Genomic DNA, 24,350 nt, shown 5'->3' on the forward strand with positions numbered 1-24,350 from the left:
TGCACTTGGGTGACTCATGTACAAACAGGTCCAAAGAGGCAGAAACTACCCGGGTGGGGCAGGAGCAAAGTTATGCTTTGGGGTAGCATTGGCTGTGAGGGGGCCTGAGAAATCCTTCTGGAGTGGTGGGAAGATTTGGTGTCTAGATATGGGGGGTGGTTGTGTTCATTCAATCAAGAAATACTGAGCACGCAGGGCCTGCTAGTCCCAAGGGTCAGAGAGACCCTCATATCTGTCCTCGTGAAGTGGGCAACTGCTGACGGTGAGGAAAGGATGAGGTGCCAGGAGTGGCTGTGAGAATCCAGTGAGAGGGACCCGCACTAGTCCAGGCTTTGTGCCCCGGCCCGGCCCTGCCAGCTGCCCCCAGGAGCCCCGATTCCAGGCAAACTCTGAGGGGGACTGAGGGCAGCAGCTCCCTCCTGTCTCAGGAGCTCCCATAATCTGCCCATAATTTTCTTAGTGAGAAACGGACAGGGGACAGTCAGTGGTTTGGGACTCTGCCATTCACATAGAGGAGTTGGGTGAAAATATCTGGCTCCTCACAGGTCCCTCAGTCCAATCCCCAGTAGCCCCCTAAGCCCACAGGCCCCTCCCTCCTTCCAGCTGGGGGAGGCAGCCAGCCCTGCAGCAGCGCTGGGGTCCAGGCTGGGCCACCAACAGGTCAAGGTGGGGCTGTGCTGCCCAGGAGGAGGGGGAACAGTGGTGCAGCAGTAAATACCAGCATGAGCAGCCTCTGTAACTGGGTCCTCCACTGTGAGCAGGGCCGGGGCCACAACGCAGCAGTGAGGGTGGGAGGGCTGGGAGAGGTCGGGCCCTGTGGCCCTGGACAGGGCTGGACCAGAGCCCAGGGCCTGAGGGCCTAGGGGAGAGACAGAGAAAGAGACAGGCAGGGAGAGGGACAGTGTGTGAGTGATTGAGAGAGAGAGGTGGGGCTCAAATCCTAGAGAGTGACAGGAGGAGACAGAGGGGGACTGGATAGGGATAAGCAGAGACAAGATGAGGCAAGAAGGAAAGAGGGAGCCAGGGTGCATGGTGGGGACAAAGGGCCAGGGTGGAGCGACTCTGGGAAGGGGCTGAGAGTGGAGGGGGCAGTAAAGGCAGGAATCCTGGCATCACAATCCCTCCCACTATGAGGCTCTGATCTCCCTGGAGCTGAGCTCCCCAGGGGTCACCATACTTGGAAAGTCCCATTTTTCTTGGGACTGCTGGTCCCAGCCTCTATGTCTGTCCCTGTCAGGGCTGACTTCCAGGAGAGTGGGCTGCCCTTTGGGAGGAAACTCCAGATCCTGCCCTGTGGGGAGTTGACCCCGACTCCTCACAGACCCAGCGGTGCTGGTTTCCAACCGCACTGCTGGGCCTTCCTGGTCTCACAGCCGGGCTTCAGGCGCTTTGCTGGCCCCAGGATCCCCCAGCCTGGAGGGACTGAATCCCGTCCAGGGTGAGCAGGCTTCAAGGATACGGGGTCTCCTCCTAATGTCAACAAAAATTCCCTCCAACTCTCAGGAGCCGGGACCCCTGATAAATTACAAATTAACATCAGATCAAAGGTATTGAGGTCTCACATTGAGCAATAAAATGTGCCAACTGATCAAATTCAAAGTGCAGTTTTCCAATTATGCAACATTCTCAATAACCCATTTTATGAGTGAGAAGACAGAGGGGATGTGAATCGCCTAAGGGTCTCAGGGCTGGTGAATGCTGTAACTTTACCTTGAACCAAGCTCTACCTTGGAAAGGGATTCCACCTGGAGCCCATCCTGTGACCTGTTTCCTGAGGTTTTTAGGAAGATTGTTGGTTTTATCTTGGAAAATTCCTCTTCCAATGACATGAGGTCACACATCAGTCAGGACAAACAGGGTGAGGATGTGTTCATGAGTGATCCTGACTCCTAACAGCTAGTCAACTTTGTCTCAGGAAATGGGTCTTCTAATATCATTAAGTCGGGCACCAAGGTAAATAAAAGTAAAAATATAAAATCCATCATACATATGAGTACTTTTTATTTAAAATATAAATAACTTTATGAACTATAAATGGATGCACTGCATTCGTCCATGACAAACTGGATCTGGTGCACATGAGATTGTGTGTATGCTTCCAAGGAGAATGAAGTCTCTGTCTCCCCCAGTCCTTTGGGGCTCCTAGAGCTAAGCCCTGCTAGCCTTCAAAACTAGATGTCCTGGGGTCTCCTCCTATTTCCAATGCCAGAACCCCAGGCTGGAGAGCCTGATGTGGGGCTTAGAACTTCACTGCACTGCCATGCACAGCCCCAAGTCACCACCCGCAAGCTGGGGAGGATTCTGATTGGCCAGGTCAGAGAAAGTCATATAAAATTAGACTGTCACACAAGAGTCACACAGGAGAGACTTTAAGACTGCCAGATAAGAGGGGAGGGCTCAACTGTCATCACAGCACTTCCTAAAGAAGAAAGCTTAATTTCACCCTCCAACCAGGCAAGAGGTTACAAAATGCTCAAACGAATGAGTATCAGACTCACATATTCACTGACTGGGTCACCAATGGTGGGAGAAAAAGTGATCCTGTACTGCTGAAATGGCCCATCAGTGTGATCCCAGGGTGTGGAGATGCTGTTGGTTGTCTCCCCAAAGACTCAGATTCCTCAGTCCACTTCATGGTCCTAAATAAATCAACACAATAGAGTCAGTGGCCTGTCTGTAAGCATGGTGGACATGGGGTGGAGGGAGGGGTATGAAAGAACTGTAAGCAGGTCAGAGTCATGCACCCAGGGGTTTCACCACTCTCTGGGGTGTTTCCTTCCTTGTGATAAAATCCGCATCTCCTACCTTTCTCACGTGGACCCATAAGCAGTAGAAAGTGCTCCATTCAGAGCTACGGTTATGTGCTGCGCTTCCCGGGACAGAGACTAGGTTGGAACCTAAATGTGCAGACTGGGAGAGAAAGGGATTTTAACTACTCTGACCGCTTCCTGTTTAATGAAACACAGAGGCCGAGCCTTCATGTTTCAAAAGTGCCCAGTTGGTGAGAAGACTCATGGCAGGGCAGGAGAAAGGAAGAAACCTCTCCTTAACCCAGGTCCCAGATGAGAAAATGGCCCAATGACACTCACTCAGCCCAGAGGGCCTTCAGCCTGAATGTGAACGTGGGAAACCCAGGCAGAAGTGGGCGCCAGGCCTCCCCTCACCTGCACAAGGTGGAGGCAGCTCTCAGCACCCCTCCCTCACCACCCACCTGCCCAGCCTTCCTCACTGAGTCACAAGGGACCTGGGTTGAAAGGATTTCAGCCTCATGTGTTTGGCCCTGGGTGGGGCTGGGATTCCCCTCTCTATCTGAGTGGAGGGCAATGACGTTCACAGAAAAAGATGTGTCTGGAATCAGCCACTCCAAGTGCCCCATGTGGGTGTTTCCTGGCACCAAAATCTGGAGGGGAGGACATGCCAAATGCTTACCGAGTCTTCTGTTAGTCAGCATAATAACATTTATAGTAAAGGGCTGAGCCCAGACACAGCAGAAGCCAACCTCTGTGCTACCTCATGACATCTGCCCAAGCCACAGCATTAGATGCAGTTTACCCTTGGGAATTCCCTCTCCCACACAAATGTGAACTCACACTTGACGCTTAGCAACTTCAACAACCTCCCATTTAGGTCCCTTGGGGAAGCTCTCAACTACAACATCCAGGGCTTACAATAGTAAAAAAGCACCCCGAATGTTAGAGACACATAAGATACACTTCTCGAGGAGAGATTTTCTAATAAAATAGAGAGCTCCTCCATGCGATGGATAAGGGCAGTGTTGTCTGAACACGTCCTGCCACACACAAGGATGCAAATCAACACTCAGACATGCTTATCATGTGTTTATCTTTGTGCATGGTCCTTGCTGCTTTTTGTAAAGTCTTGTAAACTTGCTTTCCCTCAGGTGCTCTGATACTCTCCCTACTCACATTGGTAATTTCTGCTCTCTATATTATTAATCTACTTAGAAAATGGAATAATACTAAGATAGATGAGCACTCTGTTAAGAGATAATGCAGGCAAACTTTCAGGTAGCTTCCTAACAAAGAGGTGTGTGTTATAATAAAAGCCCATATTGACAAGGTCTATGAATGATTTGCATTTACTACTGGTTTTTTTTAACTCATACAGCTAATTTGCATTTTCCCCAAATTCATTTTTGCTTACTAACCCTACAGTTAATACTCTTATGACTTAATTCATCAAAAGCAATCACTTAAGCATTGTACGCAGGCATGTTCATGGCCTGCATTCTCACAGGCTGCCAAGCATGACACAAACATAAGACTAAGTTCATCAGGAAATGAGTGTGCATGTGACCCAGTGCCACACCAACTCATCTACTGTCCTGTGCCAGCAACTACAGCAAGAGGCACCACAAAATCTGCAAAATTCTTCTGCTGAGCTCTCAGCTGACAACAGTACTTACAGGTTCCGAGGGTCTCATGCCAGCCAGGTGAGAACACAGAACACGGTACTGCTGCACCGGTCCGGGGCAGATTCCCAGCGAACATCCATGCTGTTTGGCATCAGATTGTACACTTGGACATTTCTGGCCAGTCCTCTCACCACTGAGGAAAGAAAAGCCAACACATATTTTTTATGTCTATTTATACATGTTGAACTTTTGTTATCACTTCGTCTCAAATTCCACTCTGTAGTAGGATATAATACTGTCCTCCTTAAACTTTGAATTATCTACACACAAAAACTCTCCAAATCCATATTTAGCCAAACTTAGCCAACTAGGGCCTTGGCCTATACAGAAGCTAAGTTGGTGCCAATAAAAACAAGGGAGTAAAAGTACTAATACTGCGTTGGCCATAAAAGAACAAAGGACAAGGGCAAGAAACTGGAAAAGCTTCAGCTTTCAAACACAGGTCACAGAGAGATAGACAAGAGGATTCTATCATTTCTGCCTCTAAATGAAAACTGACAACACCGAGGATGCCCATCTAATCCAGGCAGCTAGGTTAGCTGGTTTCAATCATTCATTTCTTCTCATTCAACAAACAGATACTGAGTCTTGTGTGATTAAAAGAAAAGGCAAACACAGGGAGAAGTTAAAGATACACTCAGTTCTCAAATAACTGCCCCAATAAGGACTTAGAAAGACATACAAATTAAATCCATGTATTAACCCCAAACTCCAGTTTAGCCAATAACATCATTTTTCTAGACCACTAATCTTTTGTCAAAAGAAGTCATCCACACCTGCTTTCTTTTAGCCATCAGTACGTATATTTTTAAGCCAAAAAAATATTTAGAGGTATGCACCAAAGCCTTTAAACACTACAAAGAATTATAAAACCACTATAAACTGGTTTCTGAAGATGTTAATAGCAAATGAAAGCACACAGATTTTCAGTGCCAAAAAGCACTTTATTGGCAAACAGAGAAATGTGCTGTCAAGTAACGTGATGAACAGATTTCAACAACTGACACTGAAAGCCAGTGACAAAACACTGCTTCACACAAGTTTGTCAAGCACAAAGCAAAGCTCATGAACATTTGTCAGTGAAAAAGAACACTGATAACTGTATACACACCTACAAATCCTGAAGTTATCATTTCAGAAGAATGTCATTATACATTTTTTATCTCATACACCAAAATATTAACAACTGATGGCAGTTGGGAGGTAAACTATGGGTAATTGTTACATTTTTATTCCATCATGAAATTCTCAAATTTTCTTTAATGGGCCTATATGGCCTGTATACTGAAAAGCAAAATGCATCATGAAAAAGCTAAATTTTCCTGCCTTCTTACTTACATGTCCTTCCAGTGTCTGATGTATGCCCTCCAACGCCCTCAGGATAAACAGGAACTACTGTAACGGTGTGTGTGGTATCTGGCTGCAGATTCCTAAGAATAGCATAATTGAAATTCCCGGGGATTGCACCTAAAGATTTTAATAAAATGTAAAGTACTTGATTTGAAAAACTTGTGCAAGAAATAATACTTCAAACAATAAAATACTCAAAATATTAACTCAAGACCAAGTCAAGAAGCAGGTTCTGCAATCCTGGGACCTAAGGATGTGCCCCCATACAAACTATTGTAAGAGCTGATGAAGAATTCTCTGCACACATCCTAGCTCCTTCTTGAAAAGTCCCTGGAATGATTCAATTCCCCAGCCCCAATCCTCCAAAAGCCCCCATCACCCAGGCTCTAAGGCACCAACCAACTACGCTCAGTCAAGTTCTACTGAAGGAACATGAACTTACTCAGCACTACTGTAAGCTGATTAACTCAGTCTCCACTTTGCAATCTACAGCTGAAACATGCACTTTTCTCTACAGGAAAAAATGACCAGTTCCTCCAGACTACCTGCTGGTGGTGCATAGAAGAGCTTGTACTGACGAGGATTTCCCTCCGCACGGTCCCAGAGAATGTTCAAAGTGTTGGTGGCAGGGTCATACGCTCTGAGGTTCCTCACAGTAGTCAGAGGTTCTGAAATGCACAGAAAGCACATCACATATGATCCTAACAGCCCAGCACACCTGAAGCCCAGGTTTACTGAGGGGTCCCGGGAACCCTAGAACACAGCAGGATCCCTGTAGCAGGCACCCACAAATATCTGCAGTAGTGAATAAGGGAAAAAATGTCTGTGATCATCTGGGTCATGTCTCAACCCTCCACAAGGTATTTTGTCCCCAGAGCATAGTTTGTTTATTTGTCTGTGCTATCCTAGAAAGTAATAAGCACCTTTCTCCAAGACCAGAGACAGATAAGTCCAGTAAGGATATTAAAGACAATTAAGATCTTAGGGGGAGAAGTCATGCAAAGTAATCTGAACTTCATAAAAATAAAGTTTGTTATTAATTCATTTACAACTCAGGAAACCTAAAGCTCACAAAAACATTGCTAAATAAATCCATGTTTATTTCACTGTAAGTTCAAAGCTCTTTGGAAGGAAAGGGAGAAAATGATTAACAGCATTGAAAGCTGACTTAGACATCATATTTCAGAAAGTATCTTTGTGGTGAGAAACCTCCAATTATGTCATCACTTTATATGAACTGATAAAGAATTCACTGTTCTCTTGAAGCTAACCCTGATCACTGGGGTAAGTCATTCAATGCTTATCGACTTCTTCACCAAGAGCAGAGGAAATTAGTGAGGGGAGGCCACAAGGGGCAGGAGGGGCTCACAGACACAAAGCCATCTCCCTTGACAGGTGATCAGGGAGAATGAAGGTCTCACATGTGGAACTCCTGACCTCGGACAGTACTCGAGGTGGTGTGGGAAAGGGGCAGTGTGCTCCAGGATAGGAGTGTTTAGTACTTCCGGTTCAGTAGGTCTATAGCCCTCCCAGCCCAGCTGCGCCTAGACAGAGTATTCCCCACAGCCTGCTGGTCATGCTGCCAGATGTGGGGTATGAAACATTCTAAGTCATTCCCTCCCAAGCCATGAGAAAGTCACACAGTCTACAATTACTATCAGAGCCACATCTGTGAGTCACCCAGCTGCCTGCACCAGATAGTTTGCCTACTGGAAAATCCTGATTAATGACTTTTTAAAAACACCAGAGTAACAATTTGACCTGCCAAAAATGACCATGTTTTCATCATGTCACCATTTTTTGCTTTGGTTACCTATTATCTTCTGCAGATAATATAAAGGAAGTAAAATGAAAATGCTGTTTTTAATGTACATTAACCTCAAATCCAAATGCTGTTCCTTCCAAGGTGTGGAAAAGGGGAAAGCGTTCTGTGGTGTCAGCATTGAGGGAGTCAAAGACTCCTTTTGGTTGAGGCTCTTGGGCTTCTTCAGGCCATGCTGAGATGCCAGAGGATTTTCTAGTAACTAATACAATTAATGCACATCTGCAAATAAGAGTCCTCTTGAAGTCACAGGTTACCAGGCCTGTGAGTTCCAATCACACACACTGTTCACCAGGATGCACGGCTACTGTGAACAAAGCCCCAAGACCCCAGGGGCTAAGGCCCCTCAGGAAAGCCATTGTCTGAACTCCATGGATGACAGAAAAAGCAGGTGCTTTACATTTCTGGCTCAGAAACCACCAACAGCCTGAACTGGCAGCATTAATCACAGGAAGGAATCCCTGCAGATCAGTTTATTTTTGCTCCATAGAAGCCAGTCGCTCAGAAAAGTCCGAATCCGGAGACGCGCCAAATCGCCATTCACGGGGGAAGCGAGAGGCTGTCAGCCAGAACACTTCTAGGAGGAGAGCGAGCGCCAAGGGAGCCGCTCCTGAGTTTCTGACACGAGTCGCCCCTCCAGGCTTATTCTCCTGTGCTCTCCCCCTGCAAAACCGCAGAGCCTGGGCTCTGCGCCCTGCCGCCCCTCTCTACCTCGGACTCTTTTCCCGCCCCTCCTGGATCACATGTACTCTGCTTCATGTCTCTCCGCTGCAGCACTCCCAACCAGGGGGCCAGGAGCACGGGCACACACCTGGCCAGGCAGGGGCCACCATGCCTGCCGCCCCCACCCATCTCTGGGAAGACTGTAATAATTACATCTTCATGCTACCCTTGGCCAGCCAGCCCAGAAAGGAAACAGCCGCTGCTGCCAGGGGAGGCTCCTTACTGGATCCTGAGTCTCACTCAGCAACCACCCCTGAAAAAGCCTCCGTACTCCCCTTCCACTTTGAGAGCCCCTGGCTGCATTACCGGGGCGGTCAGTCAGACCCCTGGTTGAGGCGGAAGGTGCACCCAGCAGGAGTGACCCCTCCCTCCACCCAGCCGCGCCCCCCACCCTCAGGGCACTCTGTGCCCCCTGCACGCAGCCCAGGCTCCCGGCGCCTTCCATCCATTCCCAGGGGCTGTCGGCTTACAGGCCGGCGCTGGACACAGAGACAGGGTGCAGTTTGCTGCCGCCCCCACCCCCTCGAGGTGACTAACTTGAGCGGGGCGCCCAGCCCCTCGCTGGCCGGCGCCCCTCCCGGGTCTCCGCGGGTCCTCTCTGCGGAGCTTTGCTTGGTGCTCGCTCCCGCATCCGGGTGCAGGGTCCACGCGCAAGGCTGACCCGGGTTCCCCGCCCCCAACCCAGCCGCCCTCCGGTGCCCCAGCTGTCCGTCCAGTGGTGCAGCACTCCCCCACCCTTCAACCCCCAACGGCTCCCGCGCACCTAACGGAGTCCTCGCGCCATTTTGGCCCGATGACTCGCGCCTTCCTCAGTGTAGACATCCTGGAGAGGGGCGCTCCAGTTCAGCAGATGCCCAAGGACATGGCCGGATCCTACATCAGTCAGCCAGCCCAGAGATACTCACCGCTGCTGCCACTCTGACCTGCTGGGGTTCCCTGTACCTTCTGGCTTTATGCCTGGCGCCTAAGCACTGGGCTCACGGGGAGGCACGGAGCACGGCGCATAGACGGGGACGCCAGCGCGAGAGGAAGTCTGTACAGGGGCGGGGCTCGCGCGTGGGAGAGCGTCAGGCCTCCAGTCCGTTACCCAGGCACTCGCATTCACCCTGGCCGCCCCGCACACTTGGCAGACTCTGTCTTGGGAGCGCTCGCACTTTCCAGCCCACAAACTGTTGTGTGGGGGACGCCGGTAAGGCGGGGAAAGCCGGATTCTCCAGACACCCAAGGATGCCGCTACCTGCCCCCCGCCCCCTGAGCGCAGTGCCTCAGGGGCGCCCAGTGCGCAGGAGCCAGCCATAAGGCCCCAAGGTGCTAGGAGCTCTGGCAGGTTGGAGCTGAGGCAGCATGGAGGGCCTCTGGGCTGGCAGACTGAAGGGTTCAGGAGAAAATTCCCGGAGTACTTGCTGCCCTGTTAGAGCAGGCAGATAGCTAGATATGAGCAGAGAAAGGGGGACACAGACCAAATGGCAGGAATTGGGCAGAAAGGAGGGGCACAGGCCAAATGCTGGAAACGACACGTTATGTAAGCACCAGGGGTCCCTGGACGGAGAAAGAAAAGCAGGAACCTTTGGGCTGATAATGAACAAAGAAAGTTAAGAAAAGGTAGGAATTTCCAGTGTCCGAATGTAACCTTTTGCTCATTATGCCTTCATTTCAATAAAATTAGCCTGGCAGATTAAGAGTACCCATCATGCACTGATGCCATGACACTTCCAAGCCTGACTAAAGACAAAAATCCCTTCGCCCTTTGGGAAGGTGGAGTTGGGACAATAATCAGAGAATGCGACCCCAAACCGTTCCCTCCCCAATAATATTCCGCCCATTCATTTTTACACCCTATGTAGCTAATTTGCCAAAGAAACAGGGCAGCTGCTCACCTGAGCCTGCCTGACCCTTGAGAGTGTACTATCCATCCTTTAATAAATCCTCACTTTACTTTTTTAACCACTGCATCTCGTCTCTGAATTCTTTCTGGGACGGGACAAGAACTTGGAACACCGGTTGCATCTACCGGCAACATTTCCACCAATGTTTTTACCCCATTCACTACATCTATGTGTTTCATCAATATAGGGAATTTATTTATTTATATTTGTTTACTAAGGCAGATTTATTTAGAGAGATACACACCGCGTAGAATGTCGGCTGTTTCAAAAGGCGAGAGAAAGGCCATGAGATGTGGCAGGGAATTGATGTTTTCAGTTTACCATAGCAGGAAGCTTTTTCCCCCCAGTATTGTTTTAAAGATTTCTCTACACATATTCTTGTGGCTGTATGTCGTAAATTTTATCTACTAAATAGCTTCCCATTACATGAATATGCCTTAGATTGTCATCCATCTTCTGTTTATTGGCAATAAGGATAATTTCCATATTTTATAAAGAAAGCTTCAGTAAACTTCCTTGTACACATTCCCTTATGCAGATGTGTTCAGTTTCCTCCAGTTTACAGAAAAGAATCTATATGGAGATGGAAATTACAGGTTGTAGAATGTGTGTATATTTGTTTATATATTCGATTTAAAACTTTTTTTCCAGCTTCATTGAGCTATAATTGACATAGTACATTGTGTAAGCTTAAGGCACACACTTGTGTATTACAAGATGATTACCACTGTGTTGTAGGAGGTAATCAAGACGACGTCACTGCCTTTTGACCCATGAGCTGCACCCAGGCATCGAAGTCTCGTCACCCCCTCCCTTGTCCTTGGAATGTATCTTCTGTCCACCGTACCCACAGTAGGAGACATTTTCAAGGGTGCAGCCTTTAGAAAATAATGTGTTGTTGAGGTCACGTGTACTGAATATGCAACTAAATCCTGGTAAGGCCTCTACAGAAACCTTTAAGATTCTGGCGGGTGGGTATGGAGATCTCCTCATCTTGAGACCGCCCAAGACAAGCCTCGTGTGTAAGTTCCCTTGCTTGTTAAACCTGCTTTGTACCAGTCTGGAGTGGTCTGCCTCTTCCTTCTGTCTCTCCTTGCCATCCATATATGGGGGCCAGTTTCAGATTTGATTCGGGGAACTTCTGAGTTTTCGAACCAACACACTATAGTGTGAGCTAACACCTCTATCACATTACATTACATAATGACCTTGTGTGTGTGTGTGTGTGTGTGTGTGTGTGTGTGTGTGTGTGTGTGTGTGGTGAGAACACTTAAGGTCTACTTTCTTTTTTATTTATTTATTTTTTAAAACTGAAGTATAGTCAGTTACAATGTGTCAATCTCTGGTGTACAGCACAATATTCCAGTCATGCATATACATACGTATATTAATTTCCATATTTTTTCCGTTAGAAGTTATTACAAGATATTGAACATAGTTCCTTGTGCTATACAGAAGAAACTTAAAAAAAAAGATCTACTTTCTTTTTTTAAACATTTTTTATTGAGTTATAGTCATTTTACAATGTTGTGTCAAATTCCAGTGTAGAGCACAATTTTTCAGTTATACATGAACATACATATATTCATTGTCACATTTTTTTTCGCTGTGAGCTACCACAAGATCTTGTATATATTTCCCTGTGCTATACAGTATAATTTTGTTTATCTATTCTACATATGCCTGTCAGTATCTACAAATTTTGAACTCCTAGTCTATCCCTTCCCACACCCATCCATCTTGGCAACCACAAGTTTGTGTTCTATGTCTATGAGTCTGTTTCTGTTTTGTATTTATGGTCTTTTTTTTTTTTTTTTTTTAGATTTCACATATGAATGATCTCATATGGTATATTTCTTTCTCTTTCTGGCTTACTTTACTTAGAATGACATTCTCCAGGAACATCCATGTTGCTGCAAATTGTGTTATGTTGTCGGTTTTTATGGCTGAATAGTATTCCATTGTCTAAATATACCACAGCTTCTTTATCCAGTCAGCTGTTGATGGACATTTAGGCTCTTTCCATGTCTTGGCTATTGTAAGTAATGCCGCTATGAACATTGGGGTGCAGGTGTCTTTTTGAAGTAGGGTTCCTTCTGGATATATGCCCAGGAGTGGGATTCCTGGGTCATATGGTAAGTCTATTCCTAGTCTTTTGAGGAATCTCCATACTGTTTTCCACAGTGGCTGCACCAAACTGAATTTCCACCAGCAGTGTAGGAGGGTTCCCTTTTCTCCACAGCCTCTCCAGCATTTGTCATTTGTGGACTTTTGAATGATAGCCATTCTGACTGGTGTGAGGTGATACATCATTGTAGTTTTGAGTTGCATTTCTCTCATAATTAGTGATATTGAGCATTTTTTCATGTGCCTATTGATCATTTGTATTTCTTCCTTGGAAAATTGCTTGTTTAGGTTTTCTAACCATTTTTGGATTGGGTTGTTTGTTTTTTTCTTATTAAGTCGTATGAGCTGCTTAAATATTCTGGAGATCAAGCCTTTGTTGGTTTCATTTGCAAAAATTTTCTCCCATTCCATAGGTTGTCGTTTTGTTTTACTTATGGTTTCCTTTGCTGTGTAGAAGCTTGTAAGCTTAGTTAGGTCCCATTTGTTAATTTTTGCTTTTATTTCTATTGCTTGGGTAGACTGCCCTAGGAAAACATTTTTGAGATGTATGTCAGATAATGTTTTGCCTATATTTTCTTCTAGGAGGTTTATTGTATCTTGTCTTATGTTTAAGTCTTAGATCCATTTTCAGTTTATTTTTGTGTATGGCATAAGGGAGTGTTCTAGCTTCATTCATTTACATGCTGCTGTCCAGTTTTCCCAACACTATTTGCTGAAGAGACTGTCTTTATTCCATTGTATATTCTTGCCTCCTTTGTCAAAGATTAGTTGAACAAAAGTTTGTGGGTTCATTTCTGGTCTCTCTATTCTGTTCCACTGGTCCATATGTCTGTTTTTGTACCAATATCATGCTGTTTTAGATCTACTTTCTTGATGACTTTCAGATGAATGGATAACAGAATAGTATTCATATACAATGGAATATTATTAAGCCACGAGAAAGAAGGAAATCCCGCCTTTGTGACAACATGGACCTGGAGGTCATCATGCTAAGTGAAGGAAGTCAAAGACAAATACCCTGTTGTTACTGAACAAAGCTCTCACTGCCTGGGGCGCATAGAAGCCAGTACTAAGGCACCAGCTTTTGAGAAACGAAAAGCTTTATTCTGAAGTCCACCAGCAAGGAGACAGGCGGCAGGGCTCAAATCTGTCTCCCTGACAGCAAGGTGAGGTGGGTAGTTTAACACTTAAGAGTTTGGGGGCGGTGAAGAAAAGGGGAAAAAAATCGGTTGGTTGCAAAGTTTGAGAGCGCGATGCATTCTTATGCGCAGGCGCAAACAGAGCTTCATCCTTAAAGGGTCACGTGCACCTTCCGTGGAAGTTGGTATGAAACATGTGCAATGCAAATTAGGTCAAAGGTCACCAACGGCGCAAGCAAGTCAGCCCTGCGCAGACTCCAGCCAGCCGTCAGGGTCCCAGCTGCTTTCGGACAATTTTATCGTGTTACCAGCGGAGGCGACTTTACCAAGCTGCTGCCTTCTCTGCTGCCTGTAAGATAAAAGCCGAACACATAGAAACAAAGGGTAGAATGGTGGTTACCAGGGGCTGGGGGAGGGGTGGGAGAAATGGGAGAAATGGCGAGAGGTTAGTCAAAGGGCACAAACTTCCAGAGAGAAGATGAGTAAATTCTGGGGACGTGACGCACAGCACTGGGATTAGGATTAACAAATATATTCTTGAAAGTCAGGTGAGGAGACCTTCAGTGCCCCTCCACTTTTCACCTGCTGGAGGGGCACCGCTTCTCCGGCGGACTCCGCTGTGTTGCTCTGGCTACCTTGAAAGCCTTCTGGAAACACCTGCCATAACCAGTGACCGAGGGTTTGACGGGAAAAACTTGCCTTTTGGACTGAGTGCTTCCAGATGTCCCTTGTGACCATTTGTCACATTAAATATTTATTCATTTGTTTTTATTTTTGTTTCTTACTACTTAGAAGCCCCGTCCTTATAGTTATTTTTAGCTCTCCCTGTCTAGTGTTCTACAGCACCTGAGATTTTAAGCTGTCCACTTGGGACAAAATGCTGCCTTTTGAGGATTTTAATAAAATGTCAACTGCTTTGTGTGTGAAAGGTGAATTATAACTGGAAATGTCCAGGACACCATCCTATTCAATAATTCGCACGTGATTATCTTATTTGGCTCTCCCAGCTTCCTGTGTTCCCCAGGCATGCCAGGGTCCTGCCAGTGAGAGGACACAGAATCAAGGAAGCCGGCAGAGGACGGAAATGTTTGATTGGGGGGTAATTAATGTCACAGTCAGTTCGGGTTTCTGATGTGGTTTCTGGTCTAAAAGGAAACTGTCTGACATGAGAGTACTTGACTTCTAAAATTATACCTAATGTAGACTAAACAACATCAAGCCTATCAGAGGGGGATTTGACTTCCTAATGCAGGCAAAACCTTAAATAAACTCATTGCGATCCCTTTAGGACTTGTACTCAACTCAGAGCCCCCCATTTCCATTATATTTGATTATTTATTGAAACCCATCTGTGTACTTGACTCTACACAGCCATAAATGAAAACCTAGGCCTTTCCCAGAGACCTCCCAAGCTAAATTCTGTTGGTTAATATCCTGGTATGATTGGAGGATGGCTTGGTCCATAGCTCAAAAAAATTCTCTGAATCTTATATTAATTATGAAAACCTTGAAAAGTGATTATCTTTTGTATTAGCTCTATGCAAAAGTTAGAATCATTTGTTTCTTAAGTACCTAATATGGTTGATGGTAAAGCTCTTAGGTTATGCTTCAGAGTATTATTAAGTGGACAAATTCTTGGTTTATTGTTTAATGATTAGAATCATGATGAAATGAAAGTTGCTTGCTTTCACAAAGGACAAACCCCGTTAGTGGTGCTGTCCCTACTTTCAATATTTGCAATAAACTGGGCCACAAAGGAAGTTTTGAACCGAGTATCATTACTATAAAGTAGATCCTTCAGAGCTCCAATTTTGCTCACTTGGGTTTAGTGTCTCATCACCTGCAAGCCACAGCACAGTCCTCTGGCGGCTTTGCTGCTGAAAGTGTGGTCTAATTGACCAGCACCTTCAGCATCACCTGGGAGCTTGTGCAAACCACTCCAGACCTGCTGAGACAGAATCTGTATTTTTAACAAGATCCCTAGGTGGTTTGTATGCATTTTCAAGTCTAAGAGACCTTGTGTCTAGTCCAGCAGCAAACTGTTAGAGCGTGGAGATCTCTCTTCCTCGTCAGTGAGAAAGCAAAGCCCAGAAGGATTAAGAAGTTTACCCAGTGACTCACAGGCAAGTAGCTGGTGATAGGTATGTATTCAGGTCAGGTCCCACCTCCTGTGTTTACTGTGTTACTTTTGTTTTCGTTGTCTGCCCACCAGGTCATTCCTCTCCCTTGTATAAGAGCCTTATCACTGCCTCCTTCAGGGAGGTACCAACTGCACCACCAGTCGAAGGAGACTTCCTCCCACCTCTCCACCCTGCCCCCACCCACAGGGGATGTGACTGAAGATGGGTCCATCAGCTTCTGTTGCTAGAGCCTGAGATCTTTAGTTGAAACACACAGGGACACAAGGTGCTTGTAGTCAAATCATCTCATGGCAGCCCTGCAGGGAGAAACCCCGAAGCTCCCTCCTGCTGCCCCAGGCCCTAGGAGATGAGCTGGTTTCTGTGATGATAGATGTTCAGCACTTCCTTCTGTTCCGATCCTTAGAAATAATCAATGTCAATTCTTTCTTTATGAAAAAGACATACTCATTTCAGAATTTCCAGGCGTAAACCAGTGTATGTGTCTTTTTTAAATTCTGCAAATTGGTTCATTCCACAGACACTCTTCTGCATCTTGTGTGTTCACTTCGTGTAGGCTGTAATTCCTTGTTGGGAGCTTTGGGGCCAGTTGAGTTTAGGAACTCAGAGTCTTTTGGATTTTAGAGTACTGATATAGTGCTTACACCAAATTTCACATAATACAGCTGGTCTGAGGCGGCACCCCATAATTAAACACAATAAATGGATTTTGCACTGGAAAGTATGAATATTCTATGCACACCAAGTGAGACTGTACATATCTTCACTTCAAGACAGGTAAATATTTGCTGTCAAGTGAGTTTAGGACTGGTGAGGTTTTGCCCCCAGTTAAATTACAAAACTTTTAGTTTCCAGTGTGTGTTTTGGATTTTGGAATTGTGGATAAGAAATTGTTAGCACATGTAATATACCTTGGAGATATGATTGCCAAATCAGTACTTATAGATTTACTTCGATCTTTTTTGTGTCTGCAGAAGTATTCCACTGCATGAATATAACGTAATTTATTTAACCAGTCTTCTATTGGTGAATGTTCAGGATTTTCCAATTTCTGCTCTGTTGTGGTGATCATCTTTGTGTGTGTTTGTTTTCATGTAATTGTACAAATATGAAGCAACAATTTAAATGTATGAACAGAACCAATCAGAGGGGAAAGTGTTGCTCATCTTCTAACTGGAGCTGATTTCTTCCATTGTCAAGTGACATTTATGTAGAAAAGTCTAAATATAATGGTGGAAAATATCTTGGCAAAATGGAAAAAGCTCAGCCTTGGGAGTCAGGACTCATGTTCCAATTCAGGCTTTGCCATTTACCTTGGGCAACATTTGTTTTCTTGTGTGTGCACCAGTTTTTCAGTCTATCAAATAGAGAACTGTAATGTATGACTCTGACCAAGATTGAGTTCCTGTGTACAGGCACTGTTCAGTATGCCTGAGAAGCAGCAGGAATCCAAATCAGAGAATCCCTGCTATGAGGGAGCTTACATTTTAATCAGAAAAACCTACAAGAAACATGAGAACAAAGTAAAGTATTTAGTATGTTAGATAAGTGGCAAGGAAAAAAATTAATAAAGCAGCCAAAGGTAAGAGGACGTGTCAGAAGGGAAAACTGAACTTTTGGATAGCATAGCCAGGGAAAGCCTCACAGAAAATACCTGCACAGAGCTTGCAAGAAGTAAGGCAACTAGCCCTGTGGATGTTTGGGGAGGGGCAGTCAGAGCAGAGGAAGTGGTAAATACAAAGACACCAAGGTGAGATCATGTCTGGGCTGTACAGAAGTTCAGGAAGGCCAGCATGGTTGAAGAAGCTTAAGTAGATGGATGGGAGGAGAAGCAGGTGACGCAGGGAGGCCCTGGAGGGCTAGACGAAAGGGCTTTAATGGTTTAGTGAGGACTTTGGTTTGCACTGTGTGAGAGGAGATGCCCTTGGAGGGCTGCAAACACGAGAATATCGTGACCTGCTTGGTGCTTTAAAAGGGCCTCTCTGTTAAGACTAAACTGGAAGGGAAAAGGACAGAAGTGTGGGAGGCTATTGATGGGGAGACTCTAGGTAGGAGGCTGTTGAACTAATTTAGGCGGTGACAGTGAGCATGGTGAGACATGGCTGAATTCTGGATGTAATTAGAAGGTAAATCTTACAAGGGTTATTGATGGATTTGATTTCAGATGTAGAAAAGAATTTAATGGTGACTCTGTGGTTATTGTCTGAGCAGCTGGAAGAATAGGGGGCCAGTGAGTGAGATGGGGAGCAGATGCTGGAAGACAAGGTGCCGGGGAAAGTCAGGAAGTCAGGTTTGAATGAATTGAGTTTGTCTCGTGAAGATACCAAGTAGACGGTTGGCTAGAGATGAGTCTGGAGTTTAAGGGAACAGGTTTGGGTTGGAGATAAAAATTTGGCAGTCATCAATGCATAGATGGACTTAAAGCCTTGTATGGGATTATGCAGGAAATGCATGCAGGCAGGTAAAATGGGAGGTCTAGGGACTGGACCTAAAGGAACTCCAACACTGAAATGTCAGACGAAGAGCAAGAGATTGAGAAGGAAAGGACCGAGAGGGAGGAGAAGAAACCAGAGGAGTGTGGTGTTCTGGAAGCCAAGTGAAGACAGTATTTCCAGAAGGAGAGCGATCAGCTGTGCTGAACACTGCTGCCAGGTCAATTTAGGAGAGGAATGTGGCATCAGATTGTCCTTGTTAAGCTGATGAGAGCAATTTCAGTGGAGTGGATTGTGTGAAAGTCTGGCTGCATTTGGGTTCAAGAGAGGCAGGAGGAGAGAATGGGAGACAGTGAGTATGGACAACTGTTTCTGGTGTTTTTTATGGGTGTGTGTGACCAAAAAAGAGAAAAGCAGTGGAACTTGGAGGTAGCAGACGGGGTCAAAATAAGTTTCAATTTTTTTAGGTGGAAAGATTAATGGCGTGTTTATGTGCTAACAGGAATGTTTTGGTAGAGAGGGGAAAAATGGATGCTGCAGGAGAGAGAGGGTTGTTGTTATTGAGCAGTGAAAGGGGACAGGGTCTGGTGCACAGACTGGGGCCTGGCCTCATCCAAGCTTATCCAGAGTAATAGGAGAAACAGTGGTAGGTGGGAGATGTGGTGGGAACTTGGAGTCCTGGGTTTTTGTTTTTCTTTTGTTTTTTGGTGAGAACATTTAAGTTGTACTCTCTTAGCAAATTTCAGTTATACAGTCCAGTGTCATCAACTGTGGTCACCATGGTTTGCATTAGCTCCTTAGACCTTGTTCACTGCAGAGCTGAAAGTTTGAACTCTCTTACCATTGTCTCCCTATTTCCCCCAGCCCCAGCCCCAGCCCCGGCAACCTCTTTTTACTCTCCGTTTCTAAGAATTTGACTTTTTTTTTTTTTTTCTTTTTAGATTCTACATGTTAGTGATACCATGTAGCATTTGTCTTTCTCTGCCTGTCTTATTTCATGTAGCATAATGCCTTTCAAGTCCATCCATGGAAAGGCAGGATTTCCTTTTTTCTCAAGGCTGAGTAATATTCCATTGTGTATGTATGAATACACACACACACACACACACATATATATATATATACACATCTTCTGAAGTTCTATTATTATGGTTCAGAAATGGGCAGTTAAGTTGTTAGTGAGCAGAGCAGCACTCGGGTGGGAAGGTGTGAGGCAGGGCGCTGCTATTTCTTGTTATGGTCCCTCTGATACCGCCTATGAATTAAAACTATATACACATATTTATTTGATAAACCATAAATATCTTTTAAAAGGAAGAGGTGAGAATGTCTGGTTTACTTTTATGGGGAACTGTTTGAGGTAACCCTTAAGAGAATGGAGGGACAGAGCAACCACAGAGGAAAAGACAGACCAGGTGTAGGGCTGGATTCTAGAAGACACCAACATCAGAATGAGGCACTGGGTTGTGAAAGATTGTCTGAGACTCTTAAAAACATGAAGAATCTGAAAAGTATGAAACAACATTACTGCATTTCAGTAGGACTCCTACTGAGAATGATTCCATCTCTTAACAATTCCAAATACACTTCAGTAGTCAGGCAATGGTAACCACTGACATTTCAGCCTCTCAAGTAGTCTCAAATTAATCGTTTTTCAGCTCAATGGCTGGAGGTGTTGGGGAGCGTGTACTTGTGAAGGGGTGCTTTTAGCATCCTTTTGTAATTTGAAGCCTGAGACTGAAACATCTTTCTCTCTGTCTCTCTCTCACTGCCTCTCTTCCCCAACTTTTTCTTTCTCTCTCTCTCTCCTCTTCATCCTGTTGCAAGACATGGGCTTCCATTCATCACATTCTCAGTGACCATCTTCTTTATACCCTCCCTTATTCCCTCTTATTTAAATCATACTTATTTTTATAAATTCAGATTAATTTCCATTTTCTGGCACTGGGGCACAAAATGGCTGTGGGCCTGGTGATATTCAAGTGGCAAAACCCAGCAGGATGTAGTCACCTAATTAAAAAAAAAAAAGGATGATTTCTGAGTCTACATTAAATATTTCAGTGGATTTGCAAAGAAAATCCAATGAGAGTATCTCACCGGAGCTAGACAGGCATGAGCAGTCTCTGTGTCCTCATTCGTGCCTTCATTGATTTGACAAATACTGGTTGAGTGTCTTATCACGTGCCTGGCACAGTGTGAGGCACCAGGAATAGAGTGGTGAGCGACTCAACCAGGCAAGGCTCTGCTCTCACGGAGCTCACCTCCTACAGGGAGAGACACAGGCAATAAACAAGTCAAAAAGAAATGAAGACGAGAACCACAGAGAGGGGGCCTGCTGTAGGAAGCAGAGCAGGCGAAAGGGAAAGGATGTAAATCTGGAGGGTGGGATTCTTTCAGAGAAAGTAGCCAGGGAAGGACTCTTTCAAACGTGAAGTAGGAGTAGAGAACTGGGAGAAAATCAGGGATGGATTCTTGGTGAGGTCTGCAAGTGCAAAGGCCCTGAGGTAGATAGGGACAGGACCAGCAAAAAGAAACCATGTGACTGGATTGTCAAGAGAACTATGGTAAGTGGTAGGAGAAGCAGTTGGCAAACCAGTCATTTTATTCAAAAAAGAAAAAAAAGATTAAATATGCCATGCCAGTCAATGCCCTAGGAGCTGCTTCAGTGGAAAGTTCTATACCTTCTTTCTCTAGTTGGCTCATTTGCAATATTGCCCAGAAATATAAAATTGAAGAGAGAAAATGCCCTGCCCAGCGATCCTCAGTCTCTTGTTTCTCTCTTGCTTGTTCTGCACTGAGGCACTTCATGACCTTATTTTGCCTTAATGTACTTTCATAGAAAAAAAAAAAAAACAACCCTAGAACATGATTCCATGCCTGTTTTTAAGGCAGTTTATGAAATAGGAATGAATACAAGCAGTTTGTTCCAGTGAGTCTCTAATAATCAAATGCACCCTTGCTTGGCAGATTTTTGGCTTCCACAAAGGGATTATAATTGCCAGGGTTTTTGCAAAGACAGCATTTAGTATTCTGAGACACTCATTCAGCAAATACTTTGTTAGTATAATCGGCTTCAATGTATAAAGTAATTTGAAGAGTGGTTCTGAAGAAAGTCTCTGACCAATCCCTGTGTGAACCCTGATAAATGACACTGCAGAAGGTCTCCATCCAAATAGGATCAGCATAGATTTGTGCACTTATGGGTTTAGCCTCTGTGTATAAATCCAAACCACTTAACTTAAATCCTGGATCAAAGGAGATGTAAATATGTATATATGACTTCTTTTTTTACTGCTATGGCCAAAGCTCTGATCATGGACTGAACCTGAGAAATCGCAAAAAGACTTACAAATCAAGTATTATTTTCTTCTTGTTTTTATTCCCTTTTGGTTTAGGTTTTATGTTCACTGGAGCCTGTGGGGTTAATGCTAGCTAGGTACACCTGTAGTACAGTCTAGTACAGTTGAACCTAGCTGCCTAGAAAGGTTTAGTAGGAGGAATTGAGGAAAGTTAGCAGTGGTGAGTGGCTAGCATACTTGATTCACAGATATCAATGTACACATTATTATTATTTTTTTTGTGTGACTTGAAAACAAATGTCTGTCCTGATGAGGTTACAGGTGTGTGGAGGGCCGCGCAATTTTCATTATATGGCAAATTTGGTGATCTCCATCTCTTGCTACTGTCCATGCCTTGAGTAGATCGAGGCTATATCTTACTCACCGTTTAGCCCAGCATCTGTTATACTGCCTGGCATATAGTAGGTGCTCATTAAATATTTGTTGACTGAATGAAATATTAATAAAAGTAGGAACTACCGTTATAGTTATATATATATATATAATTATAACTGAATTAGTTATAATTAAGACAGTTTTCTCTTAGTGTGGGAGAAACCAATTTTTAAAGGTTCCAATATATTTTCTTATAGTACTTAATTTTCTTTTTATCAAAAATGGTTTTACATACATATGCTAATTTTACAGATGTATAAATGTGATGATATTGTAAAATTGTTTTCTTCATTCAGTCATTTTTTTCCTACATGCATTTAGCTTCTTCCTCCTTCCACCTTCCAGCCCTCTAGTCCTCTGCTCCCACCTCCAAATCATATTGGTAACCTAATAATGTGTGTAATTAAGACCAGGAATGTATGAGGCAATATTTGTTCTTATCCCAGCACCACCACTTACAAGCTGCGTGACCTTGAGGAAGTTTCATAAATTTTCTTATCTGTAAATCAAGATCATAAAACCTACATCAAAGAGTTATGAGAAGTAAATGAACTAATATGTGTAGAGCTCTTAGAAGAGTGTCTGTCACTTCTTATATACATATACAGCGGTCCCCCCTCATCCACAGGGGATATGTTCCAAGACTCCAGTGGATGCCTGAAACTCCAGATAGTACCAAACTTTATATGTACTATGTTTTTTCCTATACATACATACCTATAATAAAGTTTAATTTTATCAGCTAGGTGCAGTAAGAGTTTAACAACATAATTAATAATAAAGTAGAACAATTATAATAATACACTGTAATAAAATTAAGTGAATGTGATCTGTTTCTCAAAATATCTTATAAATTTAATGCCTTTTCCATCTTAACTGAACCTTTGCCATGCACTGTGGCTGTAACTTTTGCAGTTTGAGGTACGACAGCAAAACCAGCATGAATTTTTTATTCCTTCTTCACAATTTCACAAATAGAAGATCAGCACATGGTTCTTTTTTTTTTTTTTTCCTTTTCTTAAGCCAAGAACTTTCTCCTTTTCATTTAAAGGAAGCATTTTACCGCTTCTCTTTGGCAGATCTGAGTTGCCAGCATCACTACTCTTGCCTTTTGGGGCCATTGTTAAATCAAATAAGGGTTATTAAGCATAAGCACTGGGATCTGATTATGGAGATGGCTCCTAAGTGACTAACGAGCACGACACGCTGGACAAAGGGATGATTCATGTCCAGGATGGGTAGGAGCAGGACGGCACGAGATTTCATCAAGCTCCTCGGGTCGGCTTGTAAATGAATTGTTTATTTCTGGAATTTTCTGTTAATGTTTTTGGACAACAGTTGACCATGGGTATCTGAAAATGTGGAAATTGAAGACTTGAACAAGGGAGGGACTACCATATGTGGACTGGCCATGGACAGAAGTCATCAGTTCCTTACCACGTGGGCCTCCTCGAGGGCCACTCACACTGAGGCATCCAGCCTCCTTCAAAGTGAGAGATCCCAGAGAAAGAGAGGAGGAAGTTGCGGTGCCTTTTATGACCCAGTCTCCAGGCTCTATAATGTTACAATTTTAAAATGTTTATATTGGTTTTTAGATGACTGCAATTAAAATAGCTTCAGAGTTTCCAGGCATGGTTAAAAGGTAACCATTTGTATATGTATTCATCAAGAGTTCTTAAGATTTGTCTTATTTTTTGGAAAAAAAACCCCTTCTTTTTTAAAGAAAATTGAAGTATATAATCAGTTACAATGTGTCAATTTCTGGTATTCAGCATAATGTTTCAACCATACATACACGTACATATATTCACTTTCATAGTCTTTTTCATTGTGGGTTACTACAAGGTATTGAGTATAGTTCTCTGTGCTATACAGAAGAAATTTGTTTTTTATCCATTTTATAAACAGTAATTAATATTTGCAAATCTCAAACTCCTAATTTATCCCTTTCCACCTCCTTGCCCCACCCCAGTAATCATAAGTAGGTTTACTATGTCTGTGAGTCTGTTTCTGTTTTGTAGGTAAGTTCACTAGTGTCTTCTTTTTTCTTTTTGAAAAAAAACTCTTTAACCCACCTGCAATTTATTACTATGTATGATATCAGGGTCTAATTTTATCTCTCATCAGTGACTAGATACTTAAATAGCCAAAATTAATTTTATATTTGACTCTTTATTCTGAATTGAATTTGTATATTTATCACTAATTGCTATACATGTATATACCCCCAAGCTCAGGGGCTTAATATTACAAAAAATTGTTTTCTTTTGGCTAATATGTCCAATGTGGATGCTTCTGAGTGGAAACTCTTCTGAGTTTCCTCTTCCAAGCAGTAATTCAGGGACCCTGACTTCTACCTATGGCCTCCCTATCTTCAACATGAGGTATCTAAGCCTGCCTGGGTAGTCATCACTATTCCAGTTAGCCAGAAGTGGAAATGTGCGTAGGGAGTCAGGCATGTAAAATTTTTATGGATCAAGCGTGGAGGTGGTAAACAGTATTCCCATGCTCATTTTATAAGCCTGAGCTTATAAATGCATGGCCACTCCCAACTACCAGGGAGG

General features: G+C 44.0%; 1 protein-coding gene across 15 annotated transcripts in view; it reads right to left on the reverse strand.

Moving 5' to 3' along the window:
• LOC105081366 (transport and Golgi organization protein 1 homolog) overlaps positions 1-9,580 on the reverse strand; it is a 31,586-nt gene extending 22,006 nt beyond the window's left edge. For 9 of the 15 annotated variants that reach the window (XM_074375051.1, XM_074375052.1, XM_074375059.1 and 6 more), the window contains exons 1-5: positions 9,236-9,580; positions 6,331-6,453; positions 5,774-5,902; positions 4,427-4,568; positions 2,499-2,639 (exon numbers count right to left, since the gene is read on the reverse strand). The gene's annotated coding sequence lies outside the window, so the exon portion shown is untranslated. Of the gene's footprint in view, positions 1-2,498; positions 2,640-4,426; positions 4,569-5,773; positions 5,903-6,227; positions 6,454-8,867; positions 9,006-9,235 lie in introns of those variants that run through there. The other 6 variants (XR_012510638.1, XM_074375050.1, XM_074375049.1 and 3 more) reach the window with 6 other exon arrangements.
• Between the last annotated feature and the right edge of the window lie 14,770 nt (positions 9,581-24,350).

This window comes from Camelus bactrianus, chromosome 12 (assembly GCF_048773025.1).
Source record: "Camelus bactrianus isolate YW-2024 breed Bactrian camel chromosome 12, ASM4877302v1, whole genome shotgun sequence".
NCBI lineage: Eukaryota > Metazoa > Chordata > Mammalia > Artiodactyla > Camelidae > Camelus > Camelus bactrianus.